This window comes from Neovison vison, chromosome 4, assembly GCF_020171115.1.
Source record: "Neovison vison isolate M4711 chromosome 4, ASM_NN_V1, whole genome shotgun sequence".
Taxonomy (NCBI): Eukaryota; Metazoa; Chordata; class Mammalia; order Carnivora; family Mustelidae; genus Neogale; species Neogale vison.
The window spans coordinates 214,672,804-214,692,377 of NC_058094.1; the positions used below are offsets into that span (position 1 = coordinate 214,672,804).

Here is a 19,574-nt window from a genome sequence, read left to right on the forward strand (position 1 = left end):
CATTTTTTCCGCTGGTCTGTCTTTTCAGTGAAGTAACCCAATTAAATTTCATAAATTTTATTTTGCTCTGCTATAGTCTACTTCCAAAAGAAGACTATACTGTATTTAAGTACTGTATTACTGTATTTAAGGGTTATATAAATGGACCCACTTTTGTCATTAGAAATTACACATTCTTTTTTTTATTTATTTTTATTTTTAAAATTTAATTTAATTTTTTTCAGTGTTCCAAAATTCATTGTTTATGCACCACACCCAGTGCTCCATGTGATATGTGTCCTCCATAATACCCACCATCAGGTTCACCCAACCCCCGACCCTCCTCCCCTCCAGAACCCCCAGTTTGTTTCTCAGAGTCCACAGTCTCTCAGGGTTTGTCTCCCCCTCCCCCAACTCACTTCTCTCCATCTCCCAATGTCCTCCATGTTATTCCTTATGCTCCATAAGTAAGTGAAACCATATGATAATTGACTCTCTCTGCTTGACTTATTTCACTCAGCATAATCTCTTCCAGTCCCATCCATGTTGATACAAATGTTGGGTATTCCTCCTTTCTGATGGCTACGTAATATTCCATTATATATATGGACCATATCTTCTTTAACTATTTGTCTGTTGAAGGGCTTCTTGGTTCTTTTCACAGTTTGGCAACTGTGGCTGCTATGAACATTGGGATACAGATGGCCCTTCTTTTCACTACATCAGTATCTTTGGGGTAAATACTTAGTAGTGCAATTGCAGTCATAGGGAAGCTCTATTTTTAATTTCTTTTTTTTTTTTAAGATTTTATTTATTTATTTATTTGACAGAGAGAGATGACAACTAGGCAGAAAGGCAGGTAGAGAGAGAAGGAGGAGGAAGCAGGCTCCCTGCTGAGCAGAGAGCCCGATGCGGGACTTGATCCCAGGACCCCGAGATCATGACCTGAGCCGAAGGCAGTGGCTTAACACACTGAGCCACCCAGGCGCCCCTCTATTTTTAATTTCTTGAGGAATCTCCACACTGTTCTCCAAAGTAGCTGCACTAACTTGCATTCCCACCAACAGTGTAAGAGGGTTCCCCTTTCTCCACATCCTCTCCAACACATGTTGTTTCCTGTCTTGCTAATTTTGGCCATTCTAACTGGTGTAATGTGGTATCTGAATATGGTTTTGATTTGAATCTCCTTGATGGCTAATGATGATGAACATTTTTTCATGTGTCTGTTAGCCATTTGTATGTCTTCTTTGGAGAAGTGTCTGTTCATGTCTTCTGCCCATTTTTTGACACGATTATCTGTTTTATGTGTGTTGAGTTTGAGAGTTCTTTATAAATCTTGGATATCAGCCTTTTGTCTCTAGTGTCATTTGTGAGTATCTTCTTCCATTCCGTGTGTTGCCTCTTTGTTTTGTTGACTTGTTTCCTTTGCTGTGCAGATGCTTTTGATCTTGATGAAGTCCCCAAAGTTCATTTTCACTTTTGTTTCCTTTGCCTTTGGTGACACGTCTTAAAAGAAGTTATGGTGGCCGATGTTGAAGAGGTTATTGCCTATGTTCTCCTCTAGGGTTTTGATAGATTCCTGCCTGACATTGAGGTCTTTTATCCATTTTGAGTTTATTTTTGTGTATGGTATAGGAGAATGGTTGAGTTTCATTCTTCTATCCATAGCTGTCCAATTTTCCCAGCACCATTTATTGAAGAGACTGTCTTTTTTCCACTGTATATTTTTTCCTGCTTTGTCGAAAATTATTTGACCATAGAGTTGAGTGTCCATATCTGGGCTCTCTACTCTATTCGAGTTCCTCTCTTCCTTAGGAAAGAAAACTTTGGACAGTCTGGATGGCTCAGTTGGTTGAGCACCAGACTCTTGGTTTTGGCTCCAATCACAATCTCAGGGTCATGAGATCTAGCCCCATGTTGGGCTCCAAGCACAGGAGGGATTCTGCTTGAGATTTTCTCCCTGCCCCTCCCCTGTTCATGCTCTCTCTTTCTCTCTCTAAAATAAATAAAAAGAAGGAAAGAAAGAAAGAAATAGAAACAGCCCCTAGCATACACCAGAAGATAGATAGACAGTAGATAGAGGGCAGGAGACAATGGAGAACCTAAGAGATTGGGACAATACATTTTGACAAGGAAGCCTAAATGAATTCTGAAGTAGAGAGAAAATGAGTGGATATTTTAATTTAGATATATATATTTTGGGGAAATCAGTAAATAGAGCTATAAACATCTGGTATTGCAAAGACTAAATTTTCCTTTTTAAGGGAATTTATGAGACTTGGAGGTTATGACTTGTTCCCACGGAAGGTACACAAAATTTACTTTGTCTTTTATACACTGTCAAGGAATATAACTGGTAGGAGCAGAACCTAGCAGAACTAGTATGAGGGACCATGATGCTAATAGTACATTGTTAAGTGTTGTCTTGATCTAAAACAGAATGGGATTTTTTTGGCCTGAGGATGTATATTAGTAAAGGTTCTGGAGGAACAGACCCAATAAGATGTGTTTATATGTAGAACAGATTTGTTTTAAGGAATTGACTCAGGTGATTATGGAAGTAGCCAAGTTCAAAGTCTGCGGGGTGAGCTGGTGGGCTGAAGACCCAAGAGGAGCTGATACTGCAGTTGAAGTCTGAGGGTCATGCATTGGCAGAATTCCCTCTTGCTCTAAGACCTCAGTCTTTAGTTCTATTCAGGCCTTTAACTGATTAGATGAAGCCCACCTACACTTTGCTGGGCAATCTGCTTTACTCAAAGTTCACTGATTTAAATGTTAACCTCATCTAAAAACATCCCTATGGAAATATCCAGAATAATGTTTGAACACATATCTAGGCATTGTGGTTGAGCCAGGTTGATGTATAAAATTAACCATCACAAGAGATTCTAAGTTTAATCTTTTGAATGTGTGGTCTAAATTCTTGCCAATTTAGAAAATTTAGTTCATATGGCTGTAAAAATAATGTTGATACTACCTGTTTTTCTACATGTAGATTACTTAGCTTAGTACACAAGTGTATGTAAGTGCTTTTAAACCCATTATAAATGCTAATATCTATTATCCCCAAGTACCTATTATGTGCCAGGAACTGCACAGTGTGTCTTATAACCTATGCAATAGATAATTCTCACTTTATAGGTGAGCAATTTGGAAGTAATTGATTGACCCATGTAAGGAAGAGTTAAGCAGCAAAGATGAAACCTGAAGTCAATCTTCTCTCCTGAAATCTTACTTTTACACTATATCACTCTGCGTTCCACACACCATGAGCACTACCTAGAAACCCATCACCTTTATCTTTTAGGCAATCTACAAATTGGCTCCTAACATCATAGCTTAAAAAAAAAAGGCAGGAACATCAGATATTTTTATTATAACTTAAACATAATTAATATGGTCAATGGAAGTTGAAATGTTTAAGGAAATGTTTCAAGAGCCTGATTATTATGCAATAGTCTTTAATTATTAGCTGAAAATAGGATGTATTTTAGCATCATCAGATGGCTCTTATCTAATTAATATGAATAACATCACTGCCAACATTTCTTGAATAATTGTGTATATTCTACATAAATGGTTGCAGCAAAGGAGCTGTCAGAACAGCAAACTGATTTTCTCTTGTGTTGGCAGCAGCACATCTAATTTAAATCTCAGTATAGGCTGGCCGGGCCACTGTCTTACTGAAATTCTATTAAAGTCAATGCTTTATATCTGCCTCTCCATGTTCATTGGCAAGGACCCTGCGACAGCTCCCAAGGAAATCTGAGTAGTCCTATAATTTATTTGTTCATTTTATCCATTTATGAAAGGAAACAAGAGCACCAGCCATTTGGGAAAGGATTTACATAATTTAATTAAATGTGATCACTGCCTTCCTATCTCAATATGCTGATGCAGTTGATAACATCCCAAATGTTTTTTAGTCCTTGTCTCCAATCTACCTTGAAGTCCCGAGGCACACATGAGGGGAGTGGGGGTAGGGTGGGGGATTAGAAGTTAGCCACCATTCTACCAAAATCAATATATTCTTACATTATCCATCCATCATGACTAGGAAATGTAACAGACACTACTGGTTGCCAATCCAATAGGCTTTCCTCCTTCCTGCTGGTCAGATCCTGACTTTCCATTGTATCTCAGGTATAGAAGTTGATTTGCCTAAGTGAACCGTAGTAATTTCATTACCTTTTTTCGCTGGAAGGTTCAGGGAGGGGAACATGAGGATGTCCTGGCTTCTGAAATGTAAGAAGTTGGCTGAGGGACTTTGGGTGAAAGAATTTTTGTTTTTTAAAAAGGATATACAGGAGAAGACGTGCCCCTCTTTCCCACTGAATCTTGTCATGTCTGGAGGATGAGATGCTTGGAGCATGGTAACCACTTGGTGATCATGAGAGAGACTATTGTGGTGGGCACACCAGAGAGGTTGCAGAGAAAGAGATCCAGAGTTCTTGATATTCAAATGAACTGCTGCAATTGTTCAATCCTGGAGCTGTCCCCCCCCATCTTATTATTTGATATAAAAATATTTCTTAATTTATTAAGCTGTTGAGTGAAGGTTTTTCTGTGACTTCTGATTGAACGCATCCTTACTGATGGGATTGACCCTTCAGATTCCTCTTGGCAGCTGTGTCCTTTCTTTGAAGGATGTGCCTTATTTACTCAGTTTTTCTGCCTGTGACCTTCCCCCTGAATATTGGTGAGTCATGCACAGAGTCTTTCATTGCTACAGAGGCATGTGTTGTGGAGGATGTATTACATGAAAGGCAAGTTCGTGCTACACTGTGGGACTGCTGCCCATGGGTGTGCTGGTAGTGGTGTGTGTGCAGAGTACTAGCCAAGTACAGTTATGTACAGGATGAACTCAGGGATGAACCACTACCACCAATTTTCTCTCCAACACACACACACACACACACACACACACACAGAGAGAGAGAGATGTGAGAATGTGCTCATAGGGAGGGGGAAATACCCTCAAAGAACCTAAATGCTCAGTTGGAGCATATGGCTGAAGACATTCACCACCTTATATGCGTTGGAGAAAGGGTGAATTGGTGGTGTTGGTTAATTCTGGAAATATGGCCAGAATATCACTAATATCATTATGGGAGCTAAAGACCAGGATGAAGGGCCTAGCTTTAGGTTTATAAAGCAAATGGAATTAATACCAAACTCAAGAATCGGGCAAGTTATCCCACCTGGTGCAGGAGGACTATAGCATGAAGGAACAAAAGAAGACTCATGATTTTGATGGGCAGGCTCACTCCCAAAATCAGGAAAAGGACTGAGCTGAGCACACTACTATGGACTGAACTGTGCTGTGCTCTCCAAAGTTCACAGGTTGATTCCCTAACCCCCAGTGAAATGGTCTGTGGAGATGGGACCTTTGGGAAGTAATTAAGTTCAGGTAAAGTCATGATGGTTGGGTGGGGAGATGCTCTTCTAAGGGGAGACATAAAAGGGTTTGTTCCCTGTAAAAACATAGCAAGAAGGTGTGCATCTGCCTGTCAGAAATAATAATGGTGTTAATAATAGTGTGATATAGTGAATAGTAGTGTGGTGACCCAGGTTATTCATGGTGGAGTTGGGGCTTCCTGATCACCCTTGTCCAGGAGTCAAAAATATATATTTCAACTTCTACCTAATGGAGCAGACTTTGGTGATTATGGTTTGAACCCTTTGAAGCTGCCAACTCCAGGAACAAAATTACTAAGCATGAAATGTATGTATGTTGTTTCTTCAACTGTCCTAAGTGTATTGCTAAGTGTCCTTTCATCTTTAAAGAATTAATGTGAACTATCTTGTTGGTCAGCAGATTTATACGCAGAAGTAGTTTGTATCTTTGTCTAGATTTCTTAAGCATTCAGAAAGGTCTTCACATGGTATATCCCAAGTGAAGTGGGAAAGGAGAGAAACGCACATTTCTGTTTTCATCTTAAAAATTATTGGAAGTATAAATGGGATTTTGCCAACGACATTTACCTCTGAGAAGGTGACTGTGTTAGTTGGGAGTAGCAGCAGGGGAGAACTCCTATTTTTTACTTTATACACTTCTATCCAAATGTGTTTGAGCTTTGTTACAAATGATTTGTTCTTCAGGAAAACAGCTATATAGGCACTTTTGAGAAACAGGCTTTGGTATACATGAGGGTTTGAATAATCCTCTTTTATTCTATTTTAGAAAGTTATTGGTTGTTAAGGAAAGCATCCATCTGAGGAAAAGTTTAGACACAGAAGCCAAACAGATCAGTTTCTGATTTCTGATTCTGCCTCTTTCTGTTTGTAAGAGGTTCTACAAACTCTTGGATTTCTTTTTTACCTCATAGGTGAAATAATGGTAACAAAGCATTGTCCAACTTTTGTAGTGATGGGAAAGAATGTATGTGTCACGCCTGACACAAGTTAGACATTAATGAAGTGCTGGTTATGTAATGAGGGGCCAGATCATGGATTGCCTCGTGTGGAGGCTGATGGAGATCCCTATTGACAAGGCTGTCCTGGTGTACCCTGTTCTCCAACTCTAATTATCATTAGCACCCCTTTTTCATTCTCAAATCATTTGAACTGGAGGATAAATAACACAGTCACCCTATTCTAAGCCTTTGGGGTGTTTGGACTTTATGCCAAAAGTTCTGGAGAGCTTCTAAGGAAGAAGAATATGCCCCAGATTTAGTAGGGTTTCTGAAATTCTCAGCAACCAAAGGGAATGGTAGTTAATGGGTAGTTATATCGGCATGTTTCAAGAGCAGACAGGGGTGTATGCCTAGAGGAAAGAGACTCAGGTGGCCGAAGGAAGCCCTGAAAGATGAATCCAGTGATGGAAGGGGACAGGTATGAAATGAGGCCACTCTGGCACTATGCTTTGTACAGCTGCCTCCCATGCTTCTGTTGCTGGTTTGTTTGCTTTTTAAATTTCAGTACTGACAAGTATAAAACTGTTTGAATATTCCCATGAATTCAGATTAAATTGGATTCATTAGTTAATAGAGTGTTATTATTAGAGACTGAATCATTCACTCTGAAACCATTATCTGACACATTTCAGAAATAAACATTTAGTAGATGTGCCACTCTTCCTGTTTTTATTTGCTGCATGGACCACAAACATCCAAAGGTCATACGGCATATGAATCAGAGGATAGGATCATCCCTGGGCACATAGGCAGACACAAAAGGACACCCCCAGGTAAAAGTTTAGACTGAGAGACAATCTCAGGTGCAGACATTAGTGCCGACATGACTCTTCATTTTCTGAAGCAGGGGACACTCTGGGAAAGGTGGGCGAGTGTTCATTGGTGGAGGAATATAGAACCAGATCAAATTCCAGTTTTGTTCCAGTTGTTCTTAACCAGGGGGTGTAACAGCAATCTCTGGGGACCTTTCAAAAAAAAGTACACAAGCTGGAGCACTGCACCAGACTTACTAAATTCGAATGGGTGGGTGGAGGGAAAATGGATCTTGAACACCTGCCCAGTGAGTCTGTTGTGGACTCTGGATTAAAAACTAATGATCTAGGGGCACCTGGGTGGCTCAGTTCATTAGGCCTCTGCCTTTGGCTCAGGTCATAATCTCAGGGTCCTGGGATTGAGCCCCATGTCAGGCTCTCTGCCTAGCAGGGAGCCTGCTTTCCTTTCTCTCTCTGCCTACTTGTAATTTCTGTCAGAGGTTCCAGGTAAAGCTGCCCACAACTGTAAGCTCTTCTTCATCTCTATCTTCACTGCTTCATTTCAAGAGGTCTTAATTATTTCTTGCCCAGACTATTACTTTAGTAGTAATGTCACTACCTCCTACCCCAGTTGTTGCTAAAATAATCTTTCTAAATAAAAATCGTATCATGACTCAATACCTTAAAGTGATTTTATGGCTCCCCATTTAATCAAGTCCAAAACGTCATTTGTGGAACAACATTTTCATCCCTGCTACCAGGCCAGCCTCATCTCCCACCATGCTGCCATGCTCTGATGCTGGCCCTCGACTCTCCTAGATGCAGGTGCTTTTATCATTGCTGTTGCAGTGCACCCCCCTTCTGCACAGACTTGCAGAATTCCTCTTCAAACTCCTATGTATCTGCTTCCAGCTTGTGTCCTGGGGCAAATTCTTTTTACATCTGTGGATTTCCTCATTTGCGAAGTACAGTTGACAGTATAGTGCCTACCTCTTAGAACGATATGAAAATCAAGTACATTTTATATATATATATATATATGTATATATATATATATATATCTTATATATGTGTGTACACACACACACGCGCACATATATAAAGCATTTGGAAATGTGCCCAGCAAGTAGTAGATGTTAAAGGTTTCTTTAAAACCATCTCTTTGAGAGAATCTCCCACTCATCTTTGAATACCAGTTTGCATAACACTTCCTTTGAGAAGACAGTCCTGTATGCTCTATATAAATTGTTTCCTTCCTTGATCATTTATAGTATTTAATTCATGTTTCCTAACACTTAGCAATTCTCCTTTCCATTCATCCATAAGCCTCTAAAGAGAAATTTTGTTTCATTCTTTGATAATATTGTTCTTCTCAAAGACTAGTCATAATACTTTGGGTTGAATGGTCACTTTGCTGAACAACCAAGTGGGAGACCATAACTATGGGGTCATGGGCTCTCTGGGAAATGGGAATGAAGATTATGAGACAAGAGAAATCCTCGTGCCTGAAATAAGGGATCCAAGGCAACAGGAGAGAGAAGCTTGTAGCCAGTTGCCTCTTCCTTTTGTTTCTCCAAAGTCACATATTGGCCACTCATGAAGTCTACTGTTCATTTTTTTTTTCTCAGAAAACTTTAAGGAGGGAAAGTCTTAAAGAGATGAAGAATCAGAAATAGTTGTTGTTTTTGTATAGGGACTTAAAATAATTGAGAGATTTGGAAACGTTTTATATTGAAGTATAGGATATACATAGTAAATACACAAATCTAAGCATAGAGCTTGATAGATTTTTAAAAAGATTTTATTTATTTATTTGACAGACAGAGATCACAAGTAGGCAGAGAGGCAGGCAGAGAGAGAGAGGAGGAAGCAGGCTCCCTGCCGAGCAGAAAGCCCGGTGCCGGCCTCGATCCCAGGACCCTGAGATCATGACCTGAGCTGAAGACAGAGGCTTAATACACTGAGCCACCCAGGTGCCCCACTGATACATTTTTGCAAGGTGTACACATCCATGTAACCAACACTCAGACCAAGATATAAACATTTCTCCCACCTCAGAACCCTCTTTTATGGCCATCCCCAGTCATTCTCCATAAAAACCACAACTTTATTTCTCTAAATTTTAAATTTTTAAATTTCTATACAATTTTGATTTTATTTCTATTTTTGTCTCCTTTTGAGTTATATATACATGAAATTATACCATGTGTCAGCTTTGTGCAGTGGCAGTATCATAGCCAATGAGGTTTATCCGAGGCGCGATTATTGCTAATTGAAATTATACCATGTGTCTTGTGTCTTTGACTCATCATTTTGTCTGAGGAATTTAGCCATATTTTTGAGTGAAGCAATGGTTTATTTTTTCATTGGTGTATATTTTCCATTATTAGAGTATACCATGATTTATTTATACATTGTACTGTTGACAGACAGTTGGGTCATTTATAGTTTTTGACATTTACAAATAATGCTGCTGCAAATGTTCTTATAACAAGTCCAGTAGTCAAATTGTTTGGGCACAATGTGGCAGATGGGCCCTAAGATTACACCCAGTGATTTCTGCCTCCTGATATGCATGTCTTTCTGTTATCTCCAGCACTCCCACAATGACGATAAGACCTATAACCTGCTTCTAATCAATATAATATGGCAAAGGTTATGAGATGTCACTCCCTTGATTAGGTTACATTATATGGCAAAGGTGATATGTAACTCCTGTGATTATGTCATGGTACATACAAACAGAGTGGAGCAAGAGGTTCTACTTGGCTTGATGAAGTGAGCAACTATGTTGAGAAAACACCCGCTCGCCTCTAAGACTTGAGGCTAGTTTCCAGGAAAAAAAAAAAAAAAGGGCAGCAAAATCAGGAACACTTGGTTATACAGTGACAAAGAAACAAATTCTTCCAACAACCTGAATGAGCTTGAAAGTGGATTCTTCCCCAGTTGAACTACCAGATAAGAACACAGTCCAGATGATACTTTTTTTTTTTTTTTTTTTTCCCAACAAGATCCTAGCAAACAGGATCCAACAGCACATTAAAAAGATTATCCACCATGACCAGGTGGAATTCATCCCTGGGCTACAAGGATGGTTCAACATTCACAAATCAATCAATGTGATAGAACAAATTAATAAGAGAAGAGAGAAGAACCACATGGTCCTCTCAATTGATGCAGAGAAAGCATTTGACAAAATCCAGCATCTGTTCCTGATTAAAACGCTTCAAAGTATAGGAATAGAGGGAACATTCCTGAACTTCATAAAATCTATCTATGAAAGACCCACAGCAAATATCATCCTCAATGGGAAAAAGCTTGCATTTTTCCTGTTGAGATCAGGAACAAGACAAGGATGCCCACTTTCACCACTCTTGTTCAACATAGTATTAGAAGTCCTAGCAACAGCAATCAGACAACAAAGAGAAAGAAAACAGATGATACTTTTGACTGCAACCTTTTGAGACCCTGAACCAAAGACCCAACAAAGTTATTCTCAAATTCCTGATCTTAAAAGTATAAAATAATAAATGTGTGTAGTTTTAAGCTGCTAAGTTGTGGTAATAAAACAGCTAGTATGCATAGAGTATGCACATGCCCAACATTAGTAGGTAATGTCAAATTATTTTGAAAGAGGTTTTATCAATATACACTAGTAGTTAATGAATTTAAGTTGCTTCACATATTTGCCAATATTTGATACTCTCAGGATCATTTTTTTTAAAGATTTTATTTATTTATTTGACAGACAGAGAACACAAGTAGGCAGAGAGGCAGGCAGGGGGGGCAGGCTCCCTGCTGAGCAGAGAGCTGGATGCAGGGCTTGATCCCAGGATCTAGGGATCATGACTTGAGCCGAAGGCAGAGGCTTTTTTTTTTTTTTTAATTTATTTTTATTTTTTTAATTTCTTTTCAGTGTAACAGTATTCATTGTTTTTGCACCACACCCAGTGCTCCATGCAATCCGTGCCCTAATACCCACCACCTGGTTCCCCCAACCTCCCACCCCCCACCCCTTCAAAACCCTCAGATTGTTTTTCAGAGTCCATAGTCTCTCATGGTTCACCTCCCTTTCTAATTTCCCTCAACTCCCTTCTCCTCTCCATCTCCCCTTGTCCTCCATGCTATTCGTTATGCTCCACAAATAAGTGAAACCATATGATAATTGACTCCCTCTGCTTGACTTATTTCACTCAGCATAATCTCTTCCAGTCCCGTCCATGTTGCTACAAAAGTTGGGTATTCATCCTTTCTGATGGAGACATAATACTCCATGGTGTATATGGACCACATCTTCCTTATCCTCTGTTGAAGGGCATCTTGGTTCTTTCCACAGTTTGGCGACCGTGGCCATTGCTGCTATAAAAATTGGGGTACAGATGGCCCTTCTCTTCACTATATCAGTATCTTTGGGGTAAATACCAAGTAGTGCAATTGCAGGATCATAGGGAAACTCTATTTTTAATTTCTTGAGGAATCTCCACACTGTTTTCCAAAGTGGCTGCACCAACTTGCATTCCCACCAACAGTGTAAGAGGGCTCCCCTTTCTCCACATCCTCTCCAACACATGTTGTTTCCTGTCTTGCTAATTTTGGCCATTCCAAATGGTGTAAGGTGTTATCTCAATGTGGTTTTAATTTGAATCTCCCTGATGGCTAGTGATGATGAACATTTTTTCATGTGTCTGATAGCCATTCGTATGTCTTCATTGGGGAAGTGTCTGTTCATATCTTCTGCCCATTTTTTTTTATATGATTGTCTGTTTTGTGTGTGTGTTGAGTTTGAGGAGTTTTTTATAGATCCTGGATATCAACCTTTTGTCTGTACTGTCATTTGCAAATATCTTCTTCCATTCCATGGGTTGCCTCTTTGTTTTGTTGACTGTTTCCTTTGCTGTGCAGAAGCTTTTGATCTTGATGAAGTCCCAAAAGTTCATCTTCACTTTTGTTTCCTTTGCCTTTGGAGACATATCTTGAAAGAAGTTGCTCTGGCTGATATCGAAGAGGATACTGAAGGCAGAGGCTTTAACCCACTGAGCCACTCAGGTACCCTCTCAGGATCAATTTTAATTTTAGCCATTCAAGGGAGTGTGGAGTCACTGTTGTTAAGCATCTTTTCATATGTTTATTGGCTAATTGTATATCTTCTTTTGAGAAGTACTTACTCGGGTCCTTTGCCAATCAATTTCTAATTGATGCATTATTTATACAGTCTAGATTTGAGTATTTTTTCTTATATATTATAAAGATGTTCTACCACTCTGACTTATCCTTTCATTTTCAAATAGAACAGATGTCATGATTTTAGTTTAGTAATCGTCTAATTATGAATACTGAATGGAGTGTAATTAACCAATATTTCTTTTAGTTAGTGTTTTTAATGCCCTATTTAGATATCCTCTGATATTCAAGAAAATGTATTGCTTTACCTTTACATTTGAGTGCATTATATGTAATTTATTTTTGTGTATGATGTTTATGTTTCTCCATAAGAATAGCAAATTCTTCCAGCCCTGTTTATTGGAAAGGCAAGTTTTCCCCCACTGAACTGTAGTCAACACCTTTCTTGAATTTGTGGAGATTTGTTTTAGGACCTTGCATAGATCTTTTTGCTTACATTGTGTCAGTAGTACAGTGTCTTCATTATAATAGCTTTAACGTAAGTCTCAATACACGTTAACGGAAGTCTTGATATCTGTTAGTAAGTTCTCCTTTTGTAGTTCTTTTTCCAAATTGTCCTCAATATTCTTGACTCTAGATTTCCATGTAAATGTTATAATTGCCTTGTCAGTTTGACAAAAAAAAGTATTATTGGGTTTGTGGTTGGTTTTGCATTGAATAAATATATATGAGGGTATTTGGCATTTCTGTAAAATTGGGCCTTCTAATCCATGGCATAATATAATCATTTATTCATTTAGATCTTTTTAAACTTCCTTGATATTTTGTAGTTTTCTCTGAAGATGTATTGGTACATCTTTTATTAGAGTTGTTCATAAGTGTTTGATGTTATTTGATAGACTTATTTCAGATTTTGAACTTTTTCATCTTCTATTTGTTATTAGTTTATAGAAATAATTACTTTTTAATAGTGGCCTTGTGTTTGCGTGGTCTCATAATTCTGCTGAATTCATTTATTAATTTTAATAACTTACAGGTTATTGGGGATTTTCTATGTATAAAAATTATGTTGCTTGCAAATAATCACATTTTTATTTCTTTCTTTCCAGTCCATTTACTTTTATTTCTTTTTCTTGCCTTATTGCACTATCTAGGACATCCAGCACAAGGTTAAATGGAAGTTATGATAATGAGGGATCCTTATTTCACCTTGGATCTAAAAGATTAAGCTTTCAAAAATTTCAACGTTAAGTATTACATGTTCTGCAAGTTGCTTTTAAAGATAACTTCCTATTCATAGTCTGCCAAAAGTATCATAAGTGCTCATTGAATTTTAATGAATACTTTTTTTGCACCTTTGAGATGAATATATTATTTTTCTTATTTCTATTAATATAGTTAATTATGTTGATTGAGTCCTAAATGTTAAAACAAACACCTCCTTGAAATTATTAATTCCTTAAATGTTTTTGAAGGATTCATCAGTGAAGGCATCTGGGCTTATTTAATTATGATAAGACTTTAAAAAAACAAATTAACTTCTTAATAAATATTGGAATAATCAAATATTTTAAAATTCTCAATTTTCCCTTCTCTTTAGTATATGGTTATACACTGTGTTATCATTCTTTTAGTAGTTAGTCTAGAGATTACACATGTATTTTTGACTTATTAGATCCACCTTATATATGTTTGTTACCAAGTACCAGAAAAATGCAAACTTTAGGGCACTTTTACTCTAATTATCATCTCCGCTCTTTGTACTATTCCTGTCACACATTTTTATACTAAATATACTTTAGACCTTTGAAGTCATTATTAGGATTGTTTATGTAGTCAAGACTCATTTTTTTTTAAACCAGTTTATTTAGTCTTTTCTGTCTTTATTCTTTCTTACATGATTGTGCTTCTGCTTAGAACTATTTCTTTCCTGCCTGAAAATCTCTCTTCAGTATTCCTGCTAGTGATAAGTTATTAGCTTTCTAAATTTAAGAAATTTAATTTTCATCTTCGTTTTTGAAGGATTTTTTTACTGAGTGTAAAATTCTATGTCGGGAAGTATTTTTTTTAAGCACTTTAAAGATAACTTTCTATTACTGTCAAAATTCCATTATTTCTATTGAATAATTAGCTGTTAGCCTTATTGTTGGTCTTTCGATATAAATTTTAAATTTTATTTTGGCCTCCAAAGAGAGCTTAATAATTCATTCTTGGTTAATGTGATTCCACTTTTTGATTGGAAAAAAAAAGAAATTGATGAATTTTCAGTACTACATAAATTTTACTGGAGTAACCCAGTACTGGGCTATAAGTTAAACTATGATTCAGTTGATCTGGTTCTGAGTCTTGTTACTGTTAACTAGTTATGTGGCTATCCACAAATAAAGGCCTCCATTTTCTTACTTATCAAAATTGTTGGACTTGTTGAAAAGACCTATTCTCTTTCAATTATGATTCTATAATTCTGGTCAAAAATGTTCTTCTTAGCCAGAGAAGGAAAAAAAGTTTAAATGTCATTACATAAATGTCCTATGCACCAGTCAATATAATTCTGAAATCTCTTGGATGCATGTGACTACAACTGTAGTACACAAAGATGTTACATGGGAATGGAATATATTTCTTTTTGCTGTTGTATGTATTTTTATGAATGAACTGAAGCAATCACAGGTTCATTTACTAGAGTTAATTAGGATTTTCTGCACTTTGAAAAATGATTTTTCCCATTATCATTGAATGGTCTTGGCAAAGAAAGCTGTGTGTTCACTTGATGCTAGTCCTCTCTAGGTCACTTTAGAGTGCTTTGCCTCAAAGTACAAGCTTAGTTTTAAGAGATTCTGGATTCAGGGGCACCTGGGTGGCTCAGTGGGTTAAAGTGTCTGCCTTCAGCCCGGGTCATGATCCCAGGGTCCTGGGATCGAGCCCCGCATCGGGCTCTCTGCTCGGCAGGGAGCCTGCTTCCTCCTCCCTCTCTGCCTGCCTCTCTGCCTATTTGTGATCTCTGCCTCTGCCTGTCAAATAAATAAATTAAAGAAATCTTAAAAAAAAAAAAAAGGAGGCTCTGTATTCAAATGCCAGCTATATAGATTGGTAAGGATATTTAACCTGTCTTTATCTCTGTTTCCTCGGCTGTCAAATGTCCATAGTGGGAACGCTTGAAGTGAGTGTGAAGATTCAATGGGATGATCCATAGAAAGCACTATATGGAGTCAGGTACATATTAACAGTTTAGTAAATATTAAACTATCATCATTTACTTCCTAGCAGGTGGGGTAGTAGTACAAGTGCTGCTTGGAAAAGCTACCTCGCTGATTCTGTATGTCCGTCTCATTCTTTCAACTTCAATGCCTCTGTAATAGTTTTTGTTGTAAAACCCACAGATTTATAGAATAAGTTTGAATGGGTTACCACTGTCTGGAGAAACAGAACTTTTTCTTCCTCATGATGGTGAATTATGCTTTCTTTCCATTTATTTTAGTTAACTACTGCTATGTAACAAAATACCCCAGGCCTAAGTGTCCTAAAGCAACAAGTAATTTGTACCTACAGTTTCTGTTGATAATGGTGCAGCTTAGTCGAGTCCTGTGGCTTTGAGTCTCTCATAAGGCTTTAACCATAATCAAATGACCACAGTCCTTTCCATACTCAATTAGGGTGGATCCTCTATCTAAGCCTAACATGGCTGTTGGCAGGCCTCACTCAGATCATTACTGGTAGTTGAGCGGAAATCCATTCCTGGACACGTGGGCATCTCTATAGCATTACTCACAACATGACAGTTTGCTTCCTCTAATGCAGGGACAGACAGAGAAAGAGATGGATGTCACTGTCCCCTGTTACCTAATCTTAGAAGTGACATCCTATCACTTTTACCATATTCTTTTACCATATTCTGTCATTTAAAAGGAGGTCCCTGTGTTCAGCCAACACACAAGAGCAGGGATTACAAAAGGTCATAGATAGTAGGAGGTGGGGATCATTGGGGGCCCTCTTAAAAACTGCCTACTATACCATTAGAATGAAATTCAGATCCTTAAAAAAGGATGTTTAGTCTTCCGTTCAACATGGTTAAGGGAAAGGAAGTAACATCAAATATGTACAAAATAGCAATTGTTTTACATGTATATGCCTATGATACTCATCAGCTTCATGTATTAAATATTTTTGCCATATTGAGAATTTGGAAGAAGTAATATAACCTTCCCCAACCCTTAAAAACTCCCCCAAAATCCCTTTGTTTAAATCCAAAGCCTAACAGATTATATGTTAATAAGATTATTGTTTTAAAAAATAAACAAATAGTTTTTTCTAGATGACTTTATAAAAAAGATGTAGATACGGGGCTCTAAGCTCCCCAAGGTTAGGAGGGTAAGACAGTATATTGCCACACCTGGGCAATTCAACACTGCAACAACTTTCTATTGATCCAAGAAACAGAATTGTCTCTGAAAAACAGAAGAACTGATTAAAATTTCTGTCTCCATGATTACTTACAGCATCTGCTTTGTGCCCTGGGGTCCTCCTTTATTCATAATCTGTCGAGAGTTTCAAAGATTTCTTTTTGCACCTGGTATCAGATGAATCTGTGACTCTCATTAGAGAAAATGTTAGAGTTAATTTATTCCTCAGAAAAGCAAAGACTCCTATGCTCCACAGAGGTGGCTAACACTGAAAAAGGAGCTCAGACCTTCCTGTTCTTTTGTTCTCTCTTTGTATAGGCGAATAACATGGGGAGTTAAGATGTAGGCATATTTAATTCAAATTAATCAAAGTATGCTTAATTAGAGAGAACTAACATGCAGACAAATAATCTCTTCAACAAAAGTTTAACTGCTGGGCGCCTGGGTGGCTCAGTGGATTAAGCCGCTGCCTTCGGCTCAGGTCATGATCTCAGGGTCCTGGGATCGAGTCCCGCATCGGGCTCTCTGCTCAGCAGGGAGCCTGCTTCCTCCTCTCTCTCTCTCTCTCTGCTTGCCTCTCTGCCTACTTGTGATCTCTCTCTGTCAAATAAATAAATAAAATCTTTAAATAAAAAAAAAAGTTTAACTGCTAAGGCTTGTACTTTGTTGTGCTTTGGCACCCAAAAGAGTGGTTGAGAACAAATCAGTCTTTCTGGATGGATGTTATTTTCTAATGTTGCAACTCCAAGAATAATTTGGATTGTAGAACACTGGGAATATTGAAATCTATACTCTTTCTGGGAGAATGCACATATTCACATACTTGCAAAATTTAATGTATTTTGGAGATTCCACAGACCCATATTAGTTTATAACTAATATATATATACTAATATATATATGTATAACATACAGCTAAGAAACACTGCTGGGATAGAAAATGAAAATTTATTTAATTTATTTATTTTAAAATGTATTTATTTATGTTACCAATTTATATATTATATATTATATATATTATATATCTAACATATAATTATATAATATATTTATTAATTTTATGTTTATATATTATTTATAATTGTTTATTTGCTTATTTATTTAAATGTGTTAATCAGGACAGATTTGCTGGAAGAAATACCTGTTTTAGGAGGGCTTTTGACATTTCCTTGAGAGATTTCAAGGGTTCTCTTTTTAAAAATTTTATTTATTTATTTGAGAGAAAGAGAGAGAGAGAGAGCAGGTGTTGGGGGGAGGGGAAGAAGCAGAGGGAGAAGCAGGCTCCCCGATGAGCAGGGAGCCTAACTCAGGGCTCTATCCCAGGATTCTGAGACAGAGATCATGATGGAGTCAAAGGCAGATGTTTAATTGAGCTACCCAGGTGCCCCAGTAGAGACCTCAAGTGTTCTTATGTAAGGACAGTGTTGTGGAGTAAAGAAGTTATTTCTGTTGTAGTCGTTCTCCAGCTTTTGAATAAAAGAGAATAACCTGTGAAGCTTGTTAAAAGTATATGCTCCAAAGTACAGCATAGGGAATACAGTCAATAATAACATGACAACTTTAGATAGTGGCAGATGGTAACTAGCTGAGGTGATCATTTCATAATGTATATAAAGGTTGAGTCACTATGTTGTACCCCCCAAATTAAAATAATATGTATATGGGTTACATTTCTTTCTTTTTTTTATTTTCTATTTAAATTCCAGTTAGCACACAGTGTAATATTAGTTTCAAGGGTACAATTTAGTGATTCAATACTAACATACGAATCCAGTGCTCATCCAACTATATTTCAATTTAAAAAAATGTGAATCCCTAGGCCCCACCACCAATATTGACTCAGTAGATCCTAGGTGAGGCTCCAGAATGGGAGTTAAAAGAAGTGCACAGGAGTTACTAAGCCAGGTGTCCCAAGAACAATCTTGGAGCAGCTGCCACGAAATCAAGGACCAGACTTTCTCTTCCACTTGGATGAGCAGGGGTTGTATGTCGATCTGCCCTGTCTCCCACAGGCTTTCTGGAGGTTTCCTGTACTCCATATGAAATACATCTCAGAAAAACCCAGTGTAGCTGGAAACACTAAAAAAAAAAAGAAATGGAGCAAATGAAAAATAACAAGTCTTGAGATCTGTTCCCAATTTAGTTTACTAATACTAGACTCTAGAATTGAACAGAATGGCCTGCCAATACACAGGAAGATTTCTACTGTAGAAAAGCAGGGAGACCTCTCAGGACAGACGCTCCCAAGTGACACAGGCTGTGGTGCACCCGCCTGGCTCTGCTTTTATGCTCTGGTTGAATAATCTGAAAAGTCTCCCTACCTCCCCAAGGAGTGAGTCAAGAGACCAAGAGTGGGGCGGGGATAGAAATGACCACCCGTGGAAACGGAAAGCAGGGCAAGTGTTTCACCCAAGACATCCTTGGTTCTGAGATGATTTTCATGTATTTTATTAATTAAAATATTAATAATTTGGGGGTTTTCCTCTTCAAGAGTCTCAATTATTAAAAGACACTCAAATCAAAGCTGACTCAATCTCTCTCTCTCTCTCACTCTGTCTCTCTTTCATACACACACACTTGCAGATACACACACCACAGACATACCAGACAAAGTCAGATGGCATTTACTGCTTACGTTTGGCTGGTGCATACAATAGTACACACACTTTTTACAAGAAACTGGCCTCTAGGGGAGGAGATTGGAGCTGGTGGGCTGCTTTTGAAGGTGCTAACTTCAAGAGCCAGGAGAGCAAAGTCAAAGTGAGACTTCATAGCTGAGGCACACAGCTTTAAATAGCACTAGTTTTATTATTATTTTTAAATTTTCTTTATTCTTATGAAAATTTTTTTCAATTAGAGAAAAGCCTCCTGAAAATATCTGAAATAGTAGACTTATGTCTCTGGGG

General features: G+C 37.8%; 1 long non-coding RNA gene and 1 other non-coding gene across 2 annotated transcripts in view; both read left to right on the plus strand.

The window, feature by feature from the left end:
• Positions 1-9,358: 9,358 nt before the first annotated feature.
• LOC122905643 lies at positions 9,359-9,504 on the plus strand. The gene has a single exon (XR_006384377.1). It is a non-coding gene; the product is annotated as a U4 spliceosomal RNA (small nuclear RNA).
• Positions 9,505-15,314: 5,810 nt separating this feature from the next.
• LOC122905106 overlaps positions 15,315-19,574 on the plus strand; it is a 47,076-nt gene continuing 42,816 nt past the window's right edge. Inside the window, exon 1 of the long non-coding RNA XR_006384318.1 lies at positions 15,315-15,481. This is a non-coding gene — a long non-coding RNA (uncharacterized LOC122905106). The remainder of the gene's footprint in view (positions 15,482-19,574) is intronic.